The sequence below is a fragment of the Petaurus breviceps genome, unplaced genomic scaffold (genome assembly GCF_028583685.1).
Source record: "Petaurus breviceps papuanus isolate PSGF00001 unplaced genomic scaffold, PetGlider_PUasm1.0 419, whole genome shotgun sequence".
NCBI classification, from domain to species: domain Eukaryota; kingdom Metazoa; phylum Chordata; class Mammalia; order Diprotodontia; family Petauridae; genus Petaurus; species Petaurus breviceps.
The window spans coordinates 3,066,580-3,089,532 of record NW_027186324.1 but is presented as its reverse complement, the minus strand read 5'-3'; the positions used below and the strand labels follow the sequence as shown (position 1 = coordinate 3,089,532).

Below are 22,953 nucleotides of genomic sequence, written 5' to 3'. Positions count from 1 at the left end.
ATAATAAATTGATGGTCAGTGGTCTCTCAGTAAGGAAAGGCAAAACCATGGAGATCACTGAATGCTTAAATAACTTGGAAAAGTGGGAATCCCTGACAGATGGAGATCAACCCTGACTGGTGACTCATTGATGAAGGGTTGGACTTTTAAATGAGGTGGCAGGCTGAAAGTCTTCATTTCCTCCTGCTGTGAACATGGCTTGATCATCAGACTCAGCCACCTTCAGCAATCTGGAGAAAGATATCCATCTCCACCCAGACCACTTTTGTTGAACAATGAAGCATTTCAAGGGCACAAACCTAATGCTTTAGGGATGGAATTCACCTAGATTAAATTCTATTTGCAATTTAGAGGGTAGGGTCCCACCCAAGATCGAGGAGAATGTTCCTAGAGAATTAAAACTAATTTCATCATCAGCTCTGTCCTTCAGAAACTGACTGACCTACAAAGACTGGTCCCTGACAGGAAATAGAAAGGAAAAAGAAAACCCTCAATAATAATGTGCTTGTTAAAATAATAGAAAAATAATTTTTCTCACCTACAAACCTTGATATTAACTCTAGTCAATATCTTTGGTGATTCTTCTTATTTTTCAAGGCTTACAAAATTGAAATATATTTATCTCCATCCCCAATAATAATTCACTTAGAATCAGATTAGGATAGCCATAACTGACAGAAGAAACATATGTGCCATGTTTCTATGCCCACACAATAGCTTGAATAGAGAGATAAGGCATACATAGTAATACCTGTTTTTGCTGCTGCTACCTTTCTTCCAAGAAGTCCACAGAATTTCTTCCTTATTACTCAAAAGCTATCAGAAAGAGAAAAAGATATTGTCTTTCTGTGCCTTTTAAACTCACATTCAGTTCCAGTTTAGCAGTCAATTAAGAGGCCTTGTAACACCTTGGAATAAGCTTACAGAAAAATGTTAGAGAACATCTTCCTATGATCTGAAGTAGAGAGATGAAGAACTTCCCCTCCATCACACATTTTTTGGAAACAATATCATAAAATCTCCATAAAAGTCAACACCAGAGAATATTAAACATGCTTTAAGGGCTGGACTTTTATTGCCCATTTGTAAAGCCACTCACAAGCAGTTTTCCAGAGTACCTCTGCTGTGAACAGCTTTCAAGGTTCTGATTATATAGCATAGCAAACTATTTATTCATCAGTAATTAAGGCATAATATACACAGAGAATCAAAGTACAGATTATTAAATGCAGAAAATACAAAATGCACACAAAAATCAAAATAAATGTTACAATTTATCTCAGAAAATAAAAAATACAGCATTCACCATGTCACAGCTCAACGACTTACCATTAAAATGGCCACATCATTCTCACCAAAGTGGTCACACAGTTTTAAACAAAGTACATTCATTTAATGAATCACAAAATCCTTAATTCAATCCCAAAGTACAAAGCCAAAGTTATCCACCTCTAGGTCACAGTAAATCACAATCTTCTCAGTCAGTACACATTATGTAAGTGAAATCTTCTTTTAGCTTGACTCAAGCCTGGCTCTCAGCTTCCATGGTTCCTCTTCCATGGTCCCAGCTCCAACTGTCACCTGAGTTCAAAGGCAGGCAGCTCCCAGTTCCTTGTCCAGCTCCTTGTCCAGTTTTTTGTCCAGTTCCTGTTCCATATTGAAGTTCACAGTGTCCAGTCCACCCCAAGTCCTTCACAGTTTCTGTTTCTGGGAAGACAAAGCTTGGCAGAGCCACAATAATATTCATGCACATTGCCGGCACCATCATCAATTCACTATCTGCCTGTGAAATCAACTCAGACCAACCAACAAGGTCTGAGAACTCAACACAAATCATCAACATAGAAATCAAAACATACCCACAAATAGGGTCCAAGAGGTCAGTACAAATCATCAGTAAAGTCCCAGGACCTCCAAAATCCTCTTCCAGGACTTCTGTAAACATACAACGAGAAAATCCTCTTTCAGGGCTTCTAGTAAGGTCCCAGGGCTTCTGTACAAAGTATCACAAACAAGCATCAACACAGAGCAGACAAACAGAGTTCTGGGATACCACGAGTTTTCTCCTTCTTGACTCTGCCACCACAAGAGTCCTCTCCTCAGTTCTTCTTTCTCTAGTCTGGGCCTCTCCTTATAAATGGTCACTAGCTCCTCCTCTTCCTGTTGCAGGAGGTCATGAGTTCTAGGGTTCACAAGTTGTGGGGTTCACATGTTCTGTTTCTTAACAGACTTGATACAAGGCTCAAAAGAAACTTGACCTGAAACAAAGTGTTAATTCAATAGCTGAAGCCAGGTGTGAACTACTTCTGCGCTTGCCATTATGCCATTTAGATGCTGTAATTATTGCAGTTTAGATGCTCTGGTCCTTATTTTGTATTTTCGCCTTTCTTTTGTATCCCCAAAGTGCCCTGGAAAATTTCAGGTACTTGACAAATATTTGTTGATTCATTTATTTTATTTGCTCAAAGCGATCAAGGTCAGCTCATAGAGAGAAAGACTATGTAGCTCGGTAAAGAGAAAGAAGAATATTCTCTTTTTAGTAAGAGCAATTCCTACCAGTTGTTAAGATCTTTTTAAGGTAGACTTTATTCATTTACTTATTATTATCAATAGTTAAGCTTATCTGAAGCAGAGATTAAATGAATTCAAACCAACTCAGATTCCATGGGGCGTAAATGAATATAGAAGGAGCAAAAGGTTTGGTAAGTAGAAGAAGAAAACTTTCCTTGTAAATCAATGACTTTGGGAAACTCCCTTATTGTTCTCTTCTAAAGCAAGTTAAGAGGCTTCATCCTCCTTCTCCTTTCCAGAAATGTAAAGAACTCTGAGAAAATTCAAGCCCATGGAAGCTCCTGAGTGGTGGAGTAGGGAAAGAATGTCTCTGTCCATATGTGGGTAGGAACCAGCAAGAGGTAATTGTTATTTTTCTCTTCAGTCACATAACCCTATATCACCACCACTCTTAGACTCATACCAAGAGCACTCCTACTATGTTCTAACTACAAAGTTCCCCACTTTACCCATACTAACCTCTTACTATAAGTTTCACCTCCTTCATTGTTTCATATTCAAACTCTTCTTTTGGGGTGGTCTTAAGAACTTGGTTAGGACATCTAATTGAGCTTATTATTATCTAATTAAAGTAAGGGGAGATATGAAATCTAAATTGACCTTTAATTATTAGAATGTGGTGGGGGGGAGATGAATTGAATGGCCTAACTGGTGGGCCTTGGCTAGTAACATTCCCTTCCCTCACAGCTCCATCTGTTCTGGTCTCCTTTTTTACTTACTCCACCTGAGAATATGATACATGAAATGCTCCTTCTCCTCTTACTTCTTCTTTTCTTCCTCCTCCTCCTCCTCCTAATGATGATGATGATGACAAGAGCTCATATTTATATAACACTTTACCAACACAATTACTCTAGAATATAGGTAAGATAAGAATTACAATTCTAACTTATAAATGAGAAGATGTTTTATTGGTTAGGAAAGAGTAGAGTCAGTACCTGGTCTTTTGTCTCCAAGTTTAGTACTCATTTCATTATATCTCAGTCTTCCATTTACTTTGCATGTGCATAAACACCAACCACTTCCTCTTCCTACCCTTTTAACCTGAACCCCAAATGTGAAAGTTGTTAAAGGAGAAATTCACAAAACATTTTTGAAGGAGTTGTTGGAAGAAATTCATAAAAGTGAACAGCTTTAGAATCATGTATAATTATAGTTGAAGTCTTTCAGTGCCCCCATGATTAGAATATGAAATCAAATAAAATATACATAAGAAACCATATCCATCAACTATTTAATGGACTAAAGAAATAGAAAACATCAAAATGTCAGTTAGAAAAAAACCTGAGAAGTTACCTAATCCACCTATACCTGGATAAGCATCCCCTCTAGAAGATTCTCAAAAAGCACTAAAGACCTCCAATAAGAGAGAACGTATTCTTTTCTATTGTGGCCCATTTCACATTTGGATAACTCTAAATACTAAAAAGTTTTCCTTCCAATTTACCTCTTGAAATTTCTACCTATTCCCCCTAACTCTGTCATCTAAGATCAGGCAGAACCAATTTAATAATATTTCCATTTACTATTTTTTCAAATTCTTGAATACAAATTCATTCCCCCTTTCTAAATTTTCTTTAGAAATTCTTCTAAATTTATTTCTATTAGAAATAAACCATTCTAGTTGCTCCCTTTCAAGGCATCTTCTAAGGTGCCTTGAACTGAACAAAATATTCCAGATGTTATCTGACCAAAGCAGAGCATAATACAACTATCATCACCCTAGTCCTAAACATACCTCTTTTATTGGTGTCTGAGATCATTCCAATTTTCTTGCTGCCATATTTTTTAATCAAGGAAGAAACATTACTTAAGAACCTCTTGCATGTCAGTAATTGTGTTAGGTGCTGTGGATAACAGATTAAGAAATAAATGAGACCCTGCCCTCAAGTAGCTTATATTCCAATGAATTCATTTTCAAAGGTAAATAAATAAAAAAATGTACAAAATTAATTCACAATAATGGGGCAACATGGGTACTAGCAATTGGTGATATCAGGAAAGCCTCCCTAAAGGTAATTGTGCTTAAACTGAGATTTGAATAGAACCAGGATTTCCAATAGGTACAAGCAAGAAGGGTGAGCATTTAAACATGAAAGACAGTCTATGCCAAGACAAGGAGTTAGGAAAAGGACTTGTTTGTCTTAGATCATTGTATCGGTGAGAAGAGTTGTTTGTCACACAATGTTGCTGTTACTATGTGTAATGTTCTCTTGCTTCTTCTCTCTTCATTCAGTTCATGTAAGTCTTTCTAGCTTTTTATGAAATCTTCCTGTTCATACTTTCTTATAGCATAATAGGATCCCATTACATTTGTATACCACAACCTGTTCAACCATTCCCCAATTGATGGGTATCCCTTCAATTTTCACTTCTTTAACACCAAAAAAAGAGCTGTTATATGTATTTTTGTACATATGAGTCCTTTTTCCTTTTTTATGATCTCTTTAGGATACAGATCTAGTAGTGGTATTGCTGGATCAAAGGGTATGCATACTTTTATAGCCCTTTGGGCATAGGTCCAAATTGCAGAGAGCTGGTTCTTAAACATTTACCAGCTCTTTGACATCAAAACATCATAGATCTAGAGCTAGAAAAGATGTTAGAAGTAATTTAGTCCAACCTCTTTGTTTTATAGGGGAGGAAATGGAGGCCCATAGAGGATAAATGAATATTCAAAGTCACACAAGTCACTGACACATGCAGGATTTGAGCTTAGGTCCTCTCACTTCAAACCCAATGTACTCTGCTATACCCATTTCTCAGACTCAGCTTCCTCCTATGTAATGTGGGAATAATAATACACTCATAGAATAGTGAACAGAGACCTGGCATCAGATTTAGAAGTTCAAATTCCACCCCTGAAACGGTATGACTCTCAGATATTCTCAGTGTTCTGGGCAAATTTCTAAGACTATAATTTGTAAGGGAAGGTATTGACCTGCATTGGTAAAGTGAGATTTCTGATCTGGGAGTTCTCTTTGTCAAGGAAACCACAACGTCCAGTCCTTATCTTGTCCTTATTATCTTATTAGTCTTTATCCTACTATATATGTGTATTGCTGACCTCATAGGGACCAAAGGAGGAGCAATTGAAATAACGTTTGTAAAGTACTTTTTGAATCTTAAAACAATCCATTGTTTTAATTATTAAGTGCTAATAAAAGCAAAACATGATTCAGTGGAAGGGAGAAGTGGAGCAATGGGAACAGGAGCTGGTATGAATGAGAACATTCTGTGCTAGAATCAGAGTCAGGAGAACATGGTGCCAACTCCACTTCAAACACTTATTAGCTGTGTAACTCCTAGGCCATTTGCTTAATCTTTTGGTGCCATTCTTTTCTTTTTAAGCAATTGGGGTTAAGTAACTTGCTCAAGGTTACACGGCCAGTTATTTCTGGGTGGGTGCTAAGTATCTGAGCCCAGATTTGATCCCCCAGGTCATCCCGACACTGGAGCCAGTGGGTGTTCTTACTTGCTGTGCTACTTGGCCACCCCTTTTGGTGCGATTCTTTTCTCATCTTTGAAGGGAGAGAGTTAGACTTCATGGCCTCAAAAGTCCTTTGTAGTTTTAAACTTATGATACTATGATTGATCAAATATGAAGACCAGCCTGAATGGAATCTGTTCCTTTTGAGGAATAGTAGGGGATAAAATGGAATTGATAAGTACAACCAGATGAAGGGCCATGGACAAATGACCTTGTTGATATAATAGGAGAAAGGAATTTGTTAGGTGAGAAGTCTGTAAGTTTCTTTTTAAGTAAAAGGTTAGTGGGATAAGGTTGTGAGGGATAACTTACAATGAAGTTTCCCCATTCTGAAAAATCAAATCTAGAGTGGCTCCAGCATCCACTAGGCCTAAGTTTGGAAGTCACCTTACCTTACAGGAATCTAGGACTTAGAGCAATAGAGATATGCAAAATAAGATATGCCAAATAAGGACAAAACTGCTTTCCTGGTCTTGCATAGGACACCCACATGTTTCCATGTCATTTGTCTCTGAGATCGATTCCCGTGCTTAGATTGTAAGCTGGCCTCCCCACCAATGGGAATGAAGGCCAATTGAGGTTTGGAGTTTCTGCATTAGGGGGTATGTAACCTTGGGCTTGCTTCCACATGTTGTTCTCTCCCTGGCAGACGCCAATTGAGCGACAGGAGCAGTGGGCCCTTTCTCATGAGGAAGAATAAAGACCTTTTCTGATCTCAGACTCAGACTCTAAACTCTTCCATCTCACACAGGGTGACAGTAGAAAGCAAATTTAGACATTAGAAGACTATTACAGTATGTAGCTCTAACACTATTAAGACTTGAAATAAGATTATAGCATTTGTATTAGGAGGCAACAAATAACTCGAGTTATTCTGAATGAAGAGGAATTATACAACTTGGTGATTGAAAGGATATGAAAGAAAAAAACAGATTTGAACCTTAGTAAGCAGGTGAATAACTATTCACCACTGTTCACTTACCAAAATAAACTTAATTCTACCATATAATCTTAAACCTTTATATTACCTTTTTATTTAAAGAGAGGGATTATTAATATTATAAAAACCAAAATTATCAAACAATCCTTTACAAACAAAACCTTTCACAATAACTATATCACTAACACTTTAGATCATTCAGATGATTTTATGGTTATTTATAGCTGTTAATCTAAATTTCAAATCTGGGGTATTGTAACGTGATTAATGAAATTATGTATTTAAAAAAAGAATTCTACCTGAAGGATAGAGAAATAATTTATCAAGGCAGGGAAATGTGATTGATAGTAGCAAAAGCTTCTTTGAGTCTAAAGGATGTCAGAAAACAAAATTAAGTCAAGAAGAGATTAAGAAGTTTTAAACCATTCCTCTGGATCTATTTAGTAATTTTCTTCATAGATATGTGTAGGTAACATAATGAACATTTTTATATATTACCATCATTATTTATTACTAGCTTGTCAGTTGTGGTAGGCGTTCAATTCCAGCACCCTTTTTGTTCAGGTTTGATGTTCAGATGAAAATGAGGCATTTATGAGTAATTGAACAATGGATGTTTATTTTATTCAAACACAGCATGGATATACTGGAAGCATACCAGTGACACAGCTTCTGGCAGGGGGAGGGAAGTAGGGGAGGTTATCTCCATCTGGAAATGCTGTGGTAAGTATATCATCAGAAATTTTCCTAAAATTTGAACATATTTAAATTCTAAAAGCATTGGCAGCACATTTTTCTCTAAACCTCTCAGTCCTTGGGGAGAAGGATTGAAAATTAATACAGTTTCTATATAGGTTTCCCCCCACCAAGTTCACTTCTAAATATGGACTAGCTGATGAATGCATTAATAAATATTTTTACTATTGCTAAAGTGGACCAAGTCATCCCCTTGGGACTTCCCTTCTCACCATCTGGACTGCTAGCACATCCTAGCATAGATTATAGTTCTTAGATTTCTGGTAAATCATACTACTTGTGAAAATCACAGGGACATCACCCCCTCCAATTTCCTTCACTTAAAAGCAGAAGATATAGCAGAGGGAGAAGTTAAAGGAGGACCTGTCACTCAGAAGGCCATCACAGAAAAATGGTCAGAGGCAAGTGAATTAACCTTACTAGTGGCTTTTGAATTTATCCATTTTTTAAGCTCACAGTCAGTCGGGGTACATTTTTTCATGTGGATAGAAAACTGGAATTTACTACAGAATATATTGCATGGATCAAACCTAGAAACAGTATGATTCCATCACGTGTCAACATAGCTCTCCCAAAACATGGTTTCTAGCTTCTTTTATATGGGGAATACATCAGGGGAAGCCCCCCTTCTTGTATCACAAGGGTGACTATCAGGTTGAAAATCCGCATAACTAGAAGGATGATAGCATCTTCAACAACAAAGAGATTTTAATGCTAAGAGATACTGAATTTTTCAAATGACAATTATATTTTTATATATCCTTTCATTTTTTTTTCTTGAGAGTGACAATATTAGTTGTTGAAATACCATAAAAATTAGACTATATTATTAGGTAATTTTTGTCCTCTACTGGGCTTGAGAAAAATTGACTGTTACAAAGAAATAATCGATATATACTTCTCAATACTTTTTGTTTTCCTTCTATGATAGCAATCATTCCTTGTTTATTCCTATTTTATCCCCCTTGAAGGATTCATCAGTTTTTTATGTTAATTTTTTTATCCATTACAAAAACTTTGAGAGCTAAGAAGATTTTTACCATTCTGCCCTCCTTTAAATGGATGAAGCAATTGAAGTCAAAAGAGGAAGTAGTTTTCCCAAGATTACACAGTTGTAACTGCTAGGAGTAAATATTACATTTCCTATTTCCTAGTCCAATATTTTATTTACCAGTCTATCTCTAATTCTTCTACATGTGCTTTCTGTTATCTCATACTTTGGCAGTATGAGATGTAGCACAGCATAGGAGAATTGAGAGTGTAGATTTCAAAATTAGGAAGATCTGGGATGAAGTCTGGCCTCTGACAGTTATTATTCTTATGGCCCAGGACAAGTCATCTAACTTCTCAGTGCCTCTGGTAACTTGCTAAGACTCAAGGTATAGAGCTATTGTTGATTTCAATAAATAATTATATGGTACTAGTGAATCCAAAGGAGTGAGCAAAAAAACACCACTAAATTAAATTAAATTGAACATACAAAAATTTACATACAGAACTGAAGTCTGGTTTTACCCAGACAAGATCCAGGTCCTTTTTGGTTCACATCCCCATGAAAATCTGCATTTATCTGATTCTGTCCAAACTCAGTGTTTCCTCTAGAGATATAAAAATATAAAATATAAAAATAGGTATTCACAAAAAAGAACTCAGGCTAATGAACCACATTTATGGATTTAAATGTATATATATTATTCTAAAAGAGTAAATATTGAAAATGTGAACCGAGTAGTGTATTTTTTACTTAATAAGATATATTTTAATAGTTACTGTTCTCATTTTGTATTCACTCAAATAATATTTTTAGTTAAAATGAGCAAGGAGTATTCTCAAATAAATTTTTATGTACTTTTAATAGTAATGGAATTTAAAGATCCCCTGTATTGGCTTGGTTGAGTGTTAAAACCCAGAGCTTGTGAATCCCACTTGTAGGATGTACTTGTTGATGTGAAAAGAGAGGACTGGACTGGGAGGAGCTTGTGACGTGGATTTAGAGAGCCATAAGCAGAGAGAGAGAGGCAGAAGAATTTTTTGGAAGCAGCATCTTGGAGGCCGAGAGATGGAGAGGATTGCTGAGGGCCAGTTTGAGCTGCTCAGGACTTTTGAGAGCTACCATGCAGAGCTTTTGCCAAAAAAAGTACTGAGGAGACATGGCTGTGATGCTGGTACTGTCTTTCTGTTTTGATGTTGTTTTGCCAGATTCATCCATTGCTGTTATTGCAGAAGTTCTGGAACCTTGCTGTTGGTTCAGAGCTCCTGAGACTGTTCTGTAGACAGAGAGTGAATTGTGTCCACTGATGAAGGACAATGCTGTTGTTGCAGAGGTCTTGGAACCTTGCTGTTGGTTCAGAAGCCCTGAAGAAGGATTTTCTTGTTGAATGTTTACAGAAATCCAGGATGAGGATCTTGCTGATATTTTCAGAGATTCTAGGACTGTTCTGCAGACAGAGAATGAATTAATGAGGATACTGGTAATGTATCTTGTGGCCTTGTTAAGTTTTGTCTTCCCAGGAACAGAGATTGCTGAGAACTTGCCTCAGGTCAAGATGAAGAAAAGATGTCTCTTTGGGTATTAAATGCTGTGACAAATATCTTAAGCTTGTTGTAACTCTGGGGTAGATGGCCTGTTCAGTTGTGATCCAGGGGTGGGGAACTTTTGACTTTTTTTTGTGCTCTGTGACTGATCAAATGAATTTACTTTGTTTATGATTGGAAACTAATCTCCATTTGAGAAGAGGGCCTTTGTGATTGACTAAATAAATGTACTTTCCAGGGGTGGAGTAGTACTTGGAAGAGGGACTTTGTGATTGACTAAATGAATGTATTTCTCAGGGGTGGAGTAGTACTTGGTTGAATTACACTTGGTGAATGCTGTATTTTGAATTATGCTATATTTTGATTTTCTCTGTTCTTAATTTGTCACTGAATAAAATGGAGAGCAGCTATGTTGGTATTTTGAACCTTGGGAAGTTGCCTTTGCTTGGCATTACAGTACTTTAAATTTATTAATTTATTGCTCAAAGAATTAGAATCTGATGTGTTATTTAATTCAATAAACATTTATTAAGTGCCTACTACTTGCAGATGACTGTGCACTCAATGCAGTCTCTTATCCCATGCTGCCTCCTCTACCCAAGATAAACTTTAAAGGATTTATTTATTTAGGTGTTTTTTTGGAGGGGAGAAAGCAGGGCATTTGGGATTAAGTGACTTGCCCACGGTTACACAGTAATTGTCTGAGACCAGATTTGAACTCAGGTTCCCTTGACTCCAGAGTTGGTGCTCTATTCACTGTGCCACCTCGCTACCCCTAAAGGATTTATTAAAATGAAATTTTTAGTTGATTGACTAAATTTGCACTAAAACCTCAATTTCACTCATGTTTCTTAGGAGATATGATCTTTTTTCTAACTAAACTAGATTGTCTTAAACATCTTCTGGGTCAATGTTAGCAGTTTCTTTAGTAAGTAGTAATGATAGCATTATTATGGGCATCTGGGAAAATATAAATTATATTACCAGGATTTCTTTAAAAAATAATTTCCAGGGGAGGCTAGGTAGCACAGTGAGTAAAGCACTGGCCCCGGAGTTGGGAGGACCTGAGTTTGTCTCCGGCCTCAGACACTTAACACCCACATGAAAAAAAATAGCTGTATAACCTTGGTTAAGTTACTTAACCCCAATTGCCCTCCAAAAAGCAAAAAAAAATCATTTCCTTACAATTCTTATTTCTTGATGTGTAGAATATACGAAGGAAAATTATAAAGAAAATATCTTACTCTCACTCAGACCCTTAAAATAATTTCATAAGTTTGCATTAGAAATAATATCATACTGATCTTATTTTAACAGGCAACTGAATTTAAAATCAATACCACCATTAAATTCTTTTTTTTTCCACCATTAAATTATTGAAAACCCATGAACTTTTAAATTTTTAGATGATATTAAATGCTGATATCATATATAGGTACAGATTTTGACGAGGATAATAATACTATTTGTGTGTGTAATTATTTAAATCACTCATATTACTTTGGTCTAATTGTCTTCACTAAATTGGCATGAATAATTTATTATATCAGTGCTGTCAGCCATCAATCCAAGTTGCAGACAGAAGCACATCAACTCAATGACAGAGCAAAGTGTTTGGATAGATTCAGAAAAAAATTCCATAAACTTAAGGGTGGGAGTTAACATAATTTTGACATTATAACTGAACCATCTGAAAGGCTATGTTATGCTGTGCTATATGATACTGTATGATACTATACTAATTTGACTCCCTTTTCTCTTGTTTACCTCAAAAATACAAAATGAGGCTTAAAATGTAAATTGTAATATCTAAATTGATGGGAAGATTCTATTTACAAAATTACAATACTATTTTCATCCTGAGTGAAATGATTTTTTGTAGCATTCTAGTTCCCATAACTATAGGCAGAGTGCGATATATTCTCAGATTACTCTGCCCATATGCTTGCCACCCCATTTAGTCAATCTCATGGAATCCCTGGGAACTAACTAACTGAAACATGACTGGCATGAAACAAAGATGGAACCTTTTCTGTAAGAATAGGGAAATTTGGTGAATTCCTCTTTATGCTGGCAAGTCTATCTTTAGTGATACTATTCCATCTTTGACACTGTAAACCAACTTCCCTTTCCCCTCCACCTAACTCAACAATTTAGTCAATGGCTAAATGAATGAGAGAATAACATCAATTCTTCTTTTCATCTCTTTCCTACATACCCCCCAAATTGTTACAAACAGGTCACTAAGTCAGTAATTTTGGCAAGTTACATTTCTGGTCCTCACATTAGAAACTCACACTTTGTTATCCAGTCTCCCTTTTGAGACAGTAGGTACTTGTCAGGATTTGGAAAATTTAAAGTTCTGATCACCTTGAGGAACATTAATTTCATTTTAGTATATATGATTATATTGCGGTTCTCTCCCTGGCAGAGATGCTTGATAATTGATTAGAGGGGGATCCTTATCTTGCAGGTTTTCCCTGAAGATCAAATCATAGGCCATAATGGACAATTGAAAACTTAACAAATAAAAGAGCAAGATACCCTCCTGTGGATTTTAAAGTTTAAAAAAAATCTTTTTATATGTAAAATCTAATTTTTGTACAATTCAGTCATAACATGAGAATTAAAGAGATTTATGAAAGCTGAAACCAATTTATTCATTTTCTAAATCTGGGAAACAGTTCCTATAGACAAAACAAATTTATTAAGCTGTGATTACATAAGACTAATCAGATTTAAGCATTAAATCTTTGACCAAAACTTTTTTTTCATGACTAGTTGATGGATGAATGGTATTAAACAAGTGTACTTGACCTAATTAGCACCTTGTTATAATTAGCTGAAATTATTGGATTTTTATTGCAATTCTTTACTTGTTCCTGCTGGAGTCTATTTGTAAATAACTGGGTTCCCTCCCCCCCCCCATTTTTCTTTTGCTCCTGACAAATGATTTTGCTTCTCAGGAAATAAATTTCTTCTACCAAACAGATCAGCAACTGTTCTGCAGCTTTATAGTCTTAGAGAGCTGCCTATATCTCTAAAGGATTAAATGACTTGGGCAGGGTCAAATCATGAATATGGTTCTGAAGGATTTGAACACAGGTGTTTCTGTCTCTATGGCAAAATTCAATATTGCCTCATGTAGAGTAAATAAATTACTCTATAAAGAGTAAACACAAAACTCAATGAGAATTTAAAATCAAAACTGTGGGTTTTTTCATAAATATTATCAGCATTACAACATGTTCTAATTAGATAAATGAAATTAATTTCTTATCACTCACTTGTAATTCTTTTAGGGGTACAAAAGGAGTTAGATTCATACACTTTAGAGAAATAATAACTAATATCCAATGAATTTTACAATCAAATGTAGGTAATAGGATTAACTGTTACAAAATCTGTACAAATTGCTTTTTCCTAATAGCTTAGTCATCAAACTGAATAGTGACTGTATCTTTTAGAAGAATCCTAGTATTCTTTAACTACATTAAACACAAGAAGAAAATAGATTTCTTTTCATAGTTGTTGCCTTTCATCTTTAATGGGTCATCTAGATTGGCCAAAGAGGTGAAGGACTGCTTTAAGAAATGAATTCATCAATTCAGATGTATTTAAATTGCCAGGATTCTTGATTGGCACCTTGAGTAAATTAAAAGAAGGTGCAATGGAAATATTAAGTAACTTGAAAAAAATGTAATTAGCAACTTTGAAATTAATCTTAAAAATATGTGGCAATAACTAAACTTTATAGCCTGTTGATGTTATACAGAAATTACTGAACTTTCCTTGTAGTAGTATAAAATGCTTAATTTATAATATTCTGATAACAAATATAGAATTTTGTTTTCTATAACCAAGAAATTCAATAAGAATAACATGAATAAAAATTGCCTGTTCCTCATTTTTAAAGTTAAAAAATTAAAGTAGTTGCCTATAAGGTCACTTTCAATTTTTGAACTAAATTTCTATGCAATAAAATAGCGTAGTTATATTTTTAGAATCTTACAAGTGATTACTCTTACCAAGTAGTGCATTTTTCTCTCCCTAAAGACATTTTGTACCAAATAGTTTCAAATAATTCTTTAAGTTTCTTTATCTGTTTCTTTATCTCTATTTTCTCAGTCTCCCATGCCTAGAATGCTCTCTCTTCTTATCTCTGCCTCCTGACTTCCCTGGCTTCATTCAAATCCCAATTAAAATCCCAATTTCCAGAAAAAGTCTGTCACAACCTCTTTTTTACAATTCTGTTTCGAATTCAAGGAATAAAATAAGTATTTCCATAACATAGTACAAAAAATAAGCATAATTGTGCATGAAACTATAAATCTGCCGTTTGCAACTTGCTATTACTTCTCAATAAACAACAAAGTTGTTTTTTTCACAGCAGTTATGATGTAAAGAAGAACTAGGATGAATGGAAGAAATCACCAGAATGAAAAAATGAAACAAAACAAACAACCACAATAAAAAAGAACAATGCTGTGATCTGCGTTCAGACTCCATAGTTCTTTCTCTGGATGGGGATAGAATTTTCCTTCATGAGTCTTTTGGAGTTGTTTTAGAACCTTGCATTGCTAAGAAGAATATAGTCTATCAAAGTTTGTCATCATGTAATGGGACTGTTACTGTGTACAATGTTCTCTTGTTTCTGCTAATTTCACTCAGCATCAGTTCACATAAGTCTTTCCAGGTTTCTCTCAAGTCTGTTCATTATTTCTTATAGCACAATAGTATTCCATTACATTCATATACCACAACTTGTTTAGGCATTCCCCAATTGATGGGCATCCCTTTAATTTCTAATTCTTGGTCACCACAAAAGAGTTTCTATAAGTATTTTTGTACATGTGGGTTCTTTTCCCATTTTTATGATATCTTTGGGATATAACTCTAGAAGTGGTATCATTAGGTCAAAAGAACTGAACATTTTTATAGTCCTTTGGCCATAATTCCAAATTACTGTCCAGGATGATTGGATCAATTCACAACTCCACCAACAATGCATTAGTGTTCCAATTTTCCCACATCATTTCCAGCATTTTCCTGTTTTGTCATGTTAACCAAGTTGATAGGTGTGATGTACCTAAGAGTAGTTTTCATTTGCATTTCTCTAATCAATAGTGGAGCTCATCATTTCTTACAGCATAGTAGTATTCTACTACAACCATATACCACAACTTGTTCAGCCATTCCCAGTTAATGAACATCCCTGAAATTTATAGTCCTTTGTTACCATAGAGAACTGCTATAAGAATCCCATTCACATTCAAAGTTATAATTACTATTTGTGAATTTTCCTCCATCTTATTTTTATTCCCTATTTTATTTTTTTCAAATGCTTTATTAACTTCTGATTTACATCATTCATTTCCGCCAGATTTTTAGTTACAAATTTTCTCCCCATTTTTCCCCTACCCACCTCCCCAAAATAGCAGTTCCACAGGATATCCCCTCCTCCAATCTGCTCTCTCCAATATATTCTCCCATACCCCTTTTGACTTTTCCAGTGGATCTCTATGCCCCAGTGCCTGTATATCTTATTTCCCAACTACATGTAAAATAGTATTAATAATAGTATACACACAAACACACACATATTTATATATATGTATATTTGATTTTAAAACTTTGAATTCCAGATTCATTCCCTTCCTCCCTTGTTACCCACCCTTACTGGGAAGATAAGCAGTTCAGTATAGGTTGTACATGTGTGGCTAATGCAAAACAATAACATAGTAGATATATTGTAAAAGACTGATTATATTTCCCTCCCTCCTATCCCACCTCCCACTTGTTCTATTCTCTGCTTTGATCCCATCCCTTTTCAAAAGTGGGTGCTTCCAACTTCCTGCCCTCCCTTCCATCATTCCCCCTCTCATCCCCTTCCCCCTACTCTCCTGGATGGTGAGATACCCTATTTAGTGTGTATTTCATTCCCTCCTTAAGCCAAATTCAATGGGAATAAGGTTGACCCATCCCCTTTTGTCTTCCTATTCTTCCCCTCCATGGTAACCATTTTCCCTTGCTTCTTCTGTATGATATAGTTTACCCCATTCTGTCTCTCCTCATCTCCTCTCATTATATTCCTCTCTCACCTCTTAATTTCACCTTTTAAGTATCATCCCTTCCTGTTAAATTGGTCCTGTGCCCTCTATCTATGTATATCTGTAACCATAGATAAACATTCACATATGTATTCATATGCCCATATACCCTCATATATAGACATATACACACATATTTCTATTCCCTTCAACTACTGAGAAAAGTTTCATCAGTTACAATTATTGTTTTTCCATGTAGGAATGTTAATAGTTCAACTTTGATAAGTTCCTTATGATTTCTTTTCCCTGTTTAGCTTCTCATGCTTCTTGTATCTGAATGTCAAATTTTCTGTTCAACTCTGGTTTTTTGATCAAGAATGCTTGGAAGTCCTCTATTCCACTGAATGACCATATTTTCCCCTGAAACATGATACTGAGTTTTGCTGGGTAGGTGCTTCCTGGTTTTAATCCCAGCCCCTTTGCCCTCCAGAATATCATATTCCAAGCCCTTCGATCCCTCAGTGTAGAAGCTGCCAGATCCTGGGTATCCTGATTGTGTTTCCATGATATTCAAATTGTTTCTTCCTGGCTGCTTGCAATATTCTCTCCTTGATCTGGGAATTTCAGAAACTGATTATAATATTCCTAGGATTTTTCTTTTGGGGATCTTTTTCAGGAGGTGATGGATGGATTCTTTCAACTTCTATTTTGCCCTCTGGTTCTAAAACATCAGGGCAGTTTTCTTGGAAAACTTCTTGGAGGATGATTTCTAGGTTCTTACTTTGATCATAGCTTTCAGGTAGTCCAATAAAGTTTGCGTTCTCTCTCTTGGATCTATTTTCCAGGTCAGTGGTTTTTCCCATGAGATATTTCACATTGCCTTCTATTCTTTCATTTGTTTGGATCTGTTTAACAGCACCTTGATTTTTCATAAAGTTATTAGCTTCCATTTGTTCCAGTCTAATTCTGAAGCAATGATTCTTCTCATTGAGCTTTTGAGATTCTTTTTCCATCTGGCAAATTCGGCTTCTTAAAGCTTTCTCCTCATTAGCTTTTTGAGCCTCTTTTGTCATTTGAGTTAGTCTATTTTTAAGGCGTATTTTCCTGTTAGGCTATTGATTCTCATTTCTTAATTTTCTTGCATTGTTCTAATTTATCTTCCCAATTTTTCCTCCATTTCTCTTATCTGCTTCTTAAGGTCCTCTATGGCCTGTAACCAGCTAGAATTTTCCTTTGAAGCTTTTTGTGCAGGAGTTCTGACTTCACTGTTTTCCTCCTGTTCCATATTTTGATCCTTTTTGTCCCCAAAATAGGAGTCTAATGTTGGAATGTTCTGTCTGCTTTGTTTCCTTTGCCTGGTCATGTTGCCCCTCAGTCACTTGACCCCTGGGCTTTTTGCCACAGTAGGACTCTGCCACCAGACAGGGGAGCTTTCTTACCAAATGCTGGGGTTCTCTCAGTTGCTGGAGGTATTAGATGGGTGCCCTCTCTGAGGTCTCCACATGCTCTGGCAAGCTGGTCACGTATCCCAGGATCTCCACCCTAGACTGCAATCCAGATCCATGCAGGTTAAAGCAAGAGTAATTAACCCTGAGACTGTTCACTTGGTCCCCCTCTGCGGGCCAGGAGCTGAAGCTGCCACATGGTGCTGGCTGTCTGTGCTGGAGTCTCAGCGGCTTTTTGCCATGGGGGCAAAAGCCATGCACTCCCACTTACTGGGTCCCAAAGTCCAGACTGCACTGACCTCTCACTTTGTCCTTCCCCTCTATGTGTTGATAAATCTGGAAATGGCCACAGCTGCTGCTGATCTGGAGTCCCTCTGGCAAGCACCTCTTCAGGCCCTCCCTGAGGCTAAAGCCTCTGTGTGGGGCTGGGCTCGGCTCCCCGAGCCCTGTGCTGGCTGATTCCTGCCGGCCTGCCAGGTTGTCCTCAGTGGGAGGTTAGCTTCTCTGTGTCATTTTGTGGGTTCAGTGTACCTCAGGTGAGAGCCCCTGATGTAGATAAATATAACTTCTGCTTTGAGGCTGAAGCCCTCTTCTCACTGGGAAGCCTTCCCTGGGTATCCCAGACCAGCTTCTCTGAGTGCCCATGGCTCCTTCAACATGGTGACCCTGTCATATTTGGGCCCTCAGAGGGTGCCCATGGCTGACCTGGCCTGGATGTCATAAGCTGCATCTAATGATGGCCCTGTGTTGGTTACTATCATTCCATATGTGTGCAATTTATTCCTCAGTGACCTAGAAAGCTGCTAAGGGGCCCTACTTCTTCCTGCCCACAGCCACAGTCCAGTATCACTTCTAGTCAGCACTTCTAGGTCTGGCTTCCAAAAGCAATGGGGAGCCCTTTATTCCTCCCCATTCTGTGTTCTGTTGTTACTTAGATAAAAGTTTGTGAGGTAAAAACTAGTGATGTGAAAGTTCCTGGGTCTGTGAGGCAAAAGTTTATGAAATGAAATTTCTTGAGGCCTTGAGTTAGGTGAAAATTAAGGTGAAATTTCTTGAGGCCTAATCTGTTTTCCAACAAAACTGCCTTCCAGGGCCTGTTGTTTGTTAATTCGGTGTAGTCAACCTGGAAGTGTCTGCACTTCACTCAGGCCCAACTTTAACCCCTGGAAACTCTGTCTTTTCTGAGGTCCTCTCACATTATCTTAAGAGGGCAGCTGCTTTATCCATTTATTTTTATTGTTCTATACTCATTTTGTGGTGATTTTCTGTTTGTGGAACAAATCTGGAGAGTTTGACATATATATATATATAAAATGTTTGGTTGTTTTCTCTTCCATTAAATTGTGAGCTCCTTGAGGACAGGAAGGATTATTTTCCTTTATTTATATCCCTAGTACTTATCACAGAGCCTGGAACATAGTAAGTTGGCATTTAATAAATGGTTATTGACTGAGTGGAATTATCTATTTATCTATCTATAATCTATTTCTTTAAAAAATGCCATTCTTCTCACCCAGGCTGGAAACACAATGGTTGTTCTCAGTGGTCTGGTCTAACTACTGATTGACTTTATAGGTCTGACCTACTCCATTTCTGACCTGAACTGGTTTGCCCCTTTTTGTACAGCCAAGTGAGATTATAATATAAACAAACAAAACCCTTACCTGATCCTTCTTACTATTAGGGCCTAATATCTGAAATTAATTTTAATTTGTCCTTTACCTATCTTGTATTTATGCATTTTTTCATGTCATCTTGTCTTACAAGATTGTGAGATGCTTGAGGGTTGGAACTGTTTTCTTTGTCTTTCTGTCCCTAACACTTAACAGAGTGACTGACATATAGATGTACTTAAGAAATATTTAATATCTTGACTTAATTATTCCATGCCTTCTTAGTAATTGTTTTTTATTTGAGTTAATTGTGTCAATTGACTATAAATGGGAAGCAAACGGATATGGGCTTGTAAACTGTAGTGACAGGAATAGTATAACAGGGTTCTAAAGAAAATAGAGAAAATAATAAGATCCTTTGAGGCCCAATTTTGATAAATTTAAGTCATGGATTAGGAAGGTTGCACAGAGGGGGCACCAAAAATTTCAAATAATAATTAGTATAGTTAGAAATAAGCTAAAATTTCATATTTACCAGTGAGAGGAATAGAGTAAGGAAAAATAGAAGTATTGTTTCTATTTAAATAAAGATAATTACATGTGAAAAAATGGACATTATAAGAGATTTAGCTTTAAGAGAGTAAACTAACATGAACAAGGAAACATCTATGGGTTCTAACAAAATAAGTATAGTGTTGACCCTTCATAATCTGGTGGGAAAAAAACATTGAATTTACCATCATAAGAAGAAACAAGTCATTGAAGATGTTTAGTGTCAAAGAAATTGAATCTCAAGTTGTAAATATAGAAAAGCAAAAGGAAGAGGAAAAAGATCAAAGAAGTCATTCTAACACTATGTTCCTGTACAACCTAAAATTAATACCTTTCAGCAATTTACTGCAATTTTATAGAGAGTAAATTACCTGCTGTGTTTGTATTATTGAGTACACAATTTTTGACCTGTGCTTTTGGGATGCAATTTGTAGCTCTTTTTCAATCTGTTATGTAGAACCCTCAAAATTTCAGAAAGAGATAATCCCAAGTAATAGTTGAAAGCAATGGAATTTTCATCTAGACTTGTGATTACATTCCACATACTCTTGTGGGTTATATCCCACATATTCTGAAGCTTTTGCCAGATGTGATTTTCTTTAAGCATATGTTTGATACAGCAATTTGAATTTATAGATACAAAAAATTGTTTGAAATTTAACATGCAATAAATAAAGTGTTAAGTATTTACTAGCAAAAGGAAAAAAACTATTGGTGAAGTTTAGGATAACACTTCTAAAAGGAGAAAATATGATGAGAAAGTTTTAAAAAAGGCAAAAAAAAGAATGAAGAAGGCTCAGCCAGCTTTTGTTTCTAGTGGAATTTTAACCCTTCAAGCCTTGGGCACAAGTGTTTCACATGAATCTCAAGTAGCCAGTAATCCAAGACAAGCAGCCTATGAAATGAGAATGCATAATAACTCTCCAATAATAGTTTCACTTCTGATTGCTCCCCATGTCGAGGAGGAATTAAGCAAAAAAAAAAAAGCAGAAAACAGTGACAGTGAACTTGAGCCAGAGGTAAACATCAGTTTAAAGGAATTTGGTTGGAAGCAATGGTATTACAAGAACAAATTTGATGTCGATGCAACTGATGATAAATTCTGTTGCAAAGTTGTGCAGCCTCATATTGAAGGACTATGTTGGGTTCTTTGATATTATTATCAGGACTGTGCTTCCTGGAAGTGGTATTATTCTTTCCACCATGCACCATTTGCTTCACACTTTGAAAGTATTGCAGATATGTCCTCTGATTTTGAAAAGAGTACATGATTCATAATGTGTTACCCTAATGCCATTTGTTGATGCATGTTGTCTGAGAACTGCTTTGGGAGAATTTTATCCCGACCATACACCTGAGGAAACTGGAAGAAATAGTCTTGGTGCTGATGTAATGTTTGTGGGGAAACATCATCCACTTAGTGATTGCCTTTCAAAACTGTATAAAACAGGTTCCATAGAGGCACTAGATTTATCACCTGAACTTTGTCATGGGTCCCAAGAAAAACTTACTTTACAAGAAGGAGCCATTCTTCCAAATCAAACAGTATATTCTCTTGTGGGATCTAACACAGAGCACTGCAATGAGTATTAATTTTAAAGATCCATCGTGTGCTGAAGATTACATGTTCATAGCTACCAGGAGCAATACAGGGATATCACTCTGGAAGGGATGGCCCTTTGCCACTGCCCTCAGGAAAATACAATTATAATTAAGCTTTTGTGAAGCTTTCTTAAATCTTTTTGTCATTCTATGATTTTATACTGTTTGTGGAAAGGAAGCATCTTTATGAAATAGCAGTTTAAAAACTACAATCGATGTATTTGTTCTGTGTATGTCTTATATCTGATTTCTAGTGTTTTATGTTAATTTCCAACTCTGTAATGCACTATACAGTGGATTTGAATATTTTTAAAGTGATTTTTAGGGGAGTAGAAGGAACTTATTTTATTTTTAAAAGAAAATTGTAAACCCAAGTATGTAGCCAGAAAATCAGCAGTTTCTATGTTCCAATAAAGAGTAATAATAGCTGGTAGAAAGCATGACTAGTAGGGGCATCCAGGTGGCTCAGTGAGTAAGAGCATCAGCTCCAGAGTCGAGATGACCTGGGGATCAAATCTGGGCTCAGATGCTCAGCACCACACCCAGAAATAACTGGCCGTGTGACCTTGAGCAAGTTACTTAACCCTGATTGCTTTAAAAAAAAAAAAACAAAGAACAAAAAAAAGAAAACATGACTAGAACACTATCTGATCTCTACTCCTTCCCCAGATCAAGGGACTACATGGGAGAGACAAGAAATCTCCACTGATTCGTTTGGACAGGCAGAGTTAAAAGGTGCTTTCTGTACCAGGACAGGTAAATAGCTTTGTCACCGTTTCAGAATTTGGCGCATTCATTTCCTAGAACTAGTCACCCCCCTGGGGTGGAGGGAAGGAGGATAAACTCTTGCTCTTAAGGTTATTTTGTCTGAGTCCTTTCATATTTGCAAGAGGATGGAGGGAGGACGGAGAGGTAAGAGCCCTTGTCCCCAAGTCTCTATCCATCTTCTCATAACACAGAACCTGTGTGCTTAAGAAAACCTTACATTCTTTCTAAGAAACCATGATCTTATGTGGACAGAGGTATATGTGTGTGTGGGAAAGTAAGCATTCTTACATTTTATACATGTACACACAAACACCTGAGCCTATTTGGTACTGAGCAAATCTGTCTAGTTAAAATGGTTTGCAGTCATAGACATCCCCTTTCTCTCCTTTTTCTGGTCCTAGACATAAATAGAAGTGGTTTCCCAAAGAGCTGCTGAGGGCCAGAGAGCTTTTCTGGTCTCAGATAGTATAGAGAGAACCCTGTCCTAGTCCAGTTCTTTTTTATAAAATAGAATAGTATGATACTTCCATTCTTGAAAATCAAAACCTTCACAAAGTAGTTGGGAATATTAGGGTTTTGGGGGAGAGAGAGAGACAGAGAGAGAGAGAGAGAGAGAGAGAGAGAGAGAGAG

The 22,953-nt window shown here is 36.5% G+C and overlaps 1 pseudogene; it reads left to right on the top strand.

Moving 5' to 3' along the window:
* The window catches only part of LOC138171156 (5'-3' exoribonuclease 2 pseudogene), a 38,271-nt pseudogene extending 16,608 nt beyond the window's left edge, over positions 1–21,663 (top strand).
* The last annotated feature ends 1,290 nt before the right edge of the window (positions 21,664–22,953 follow it).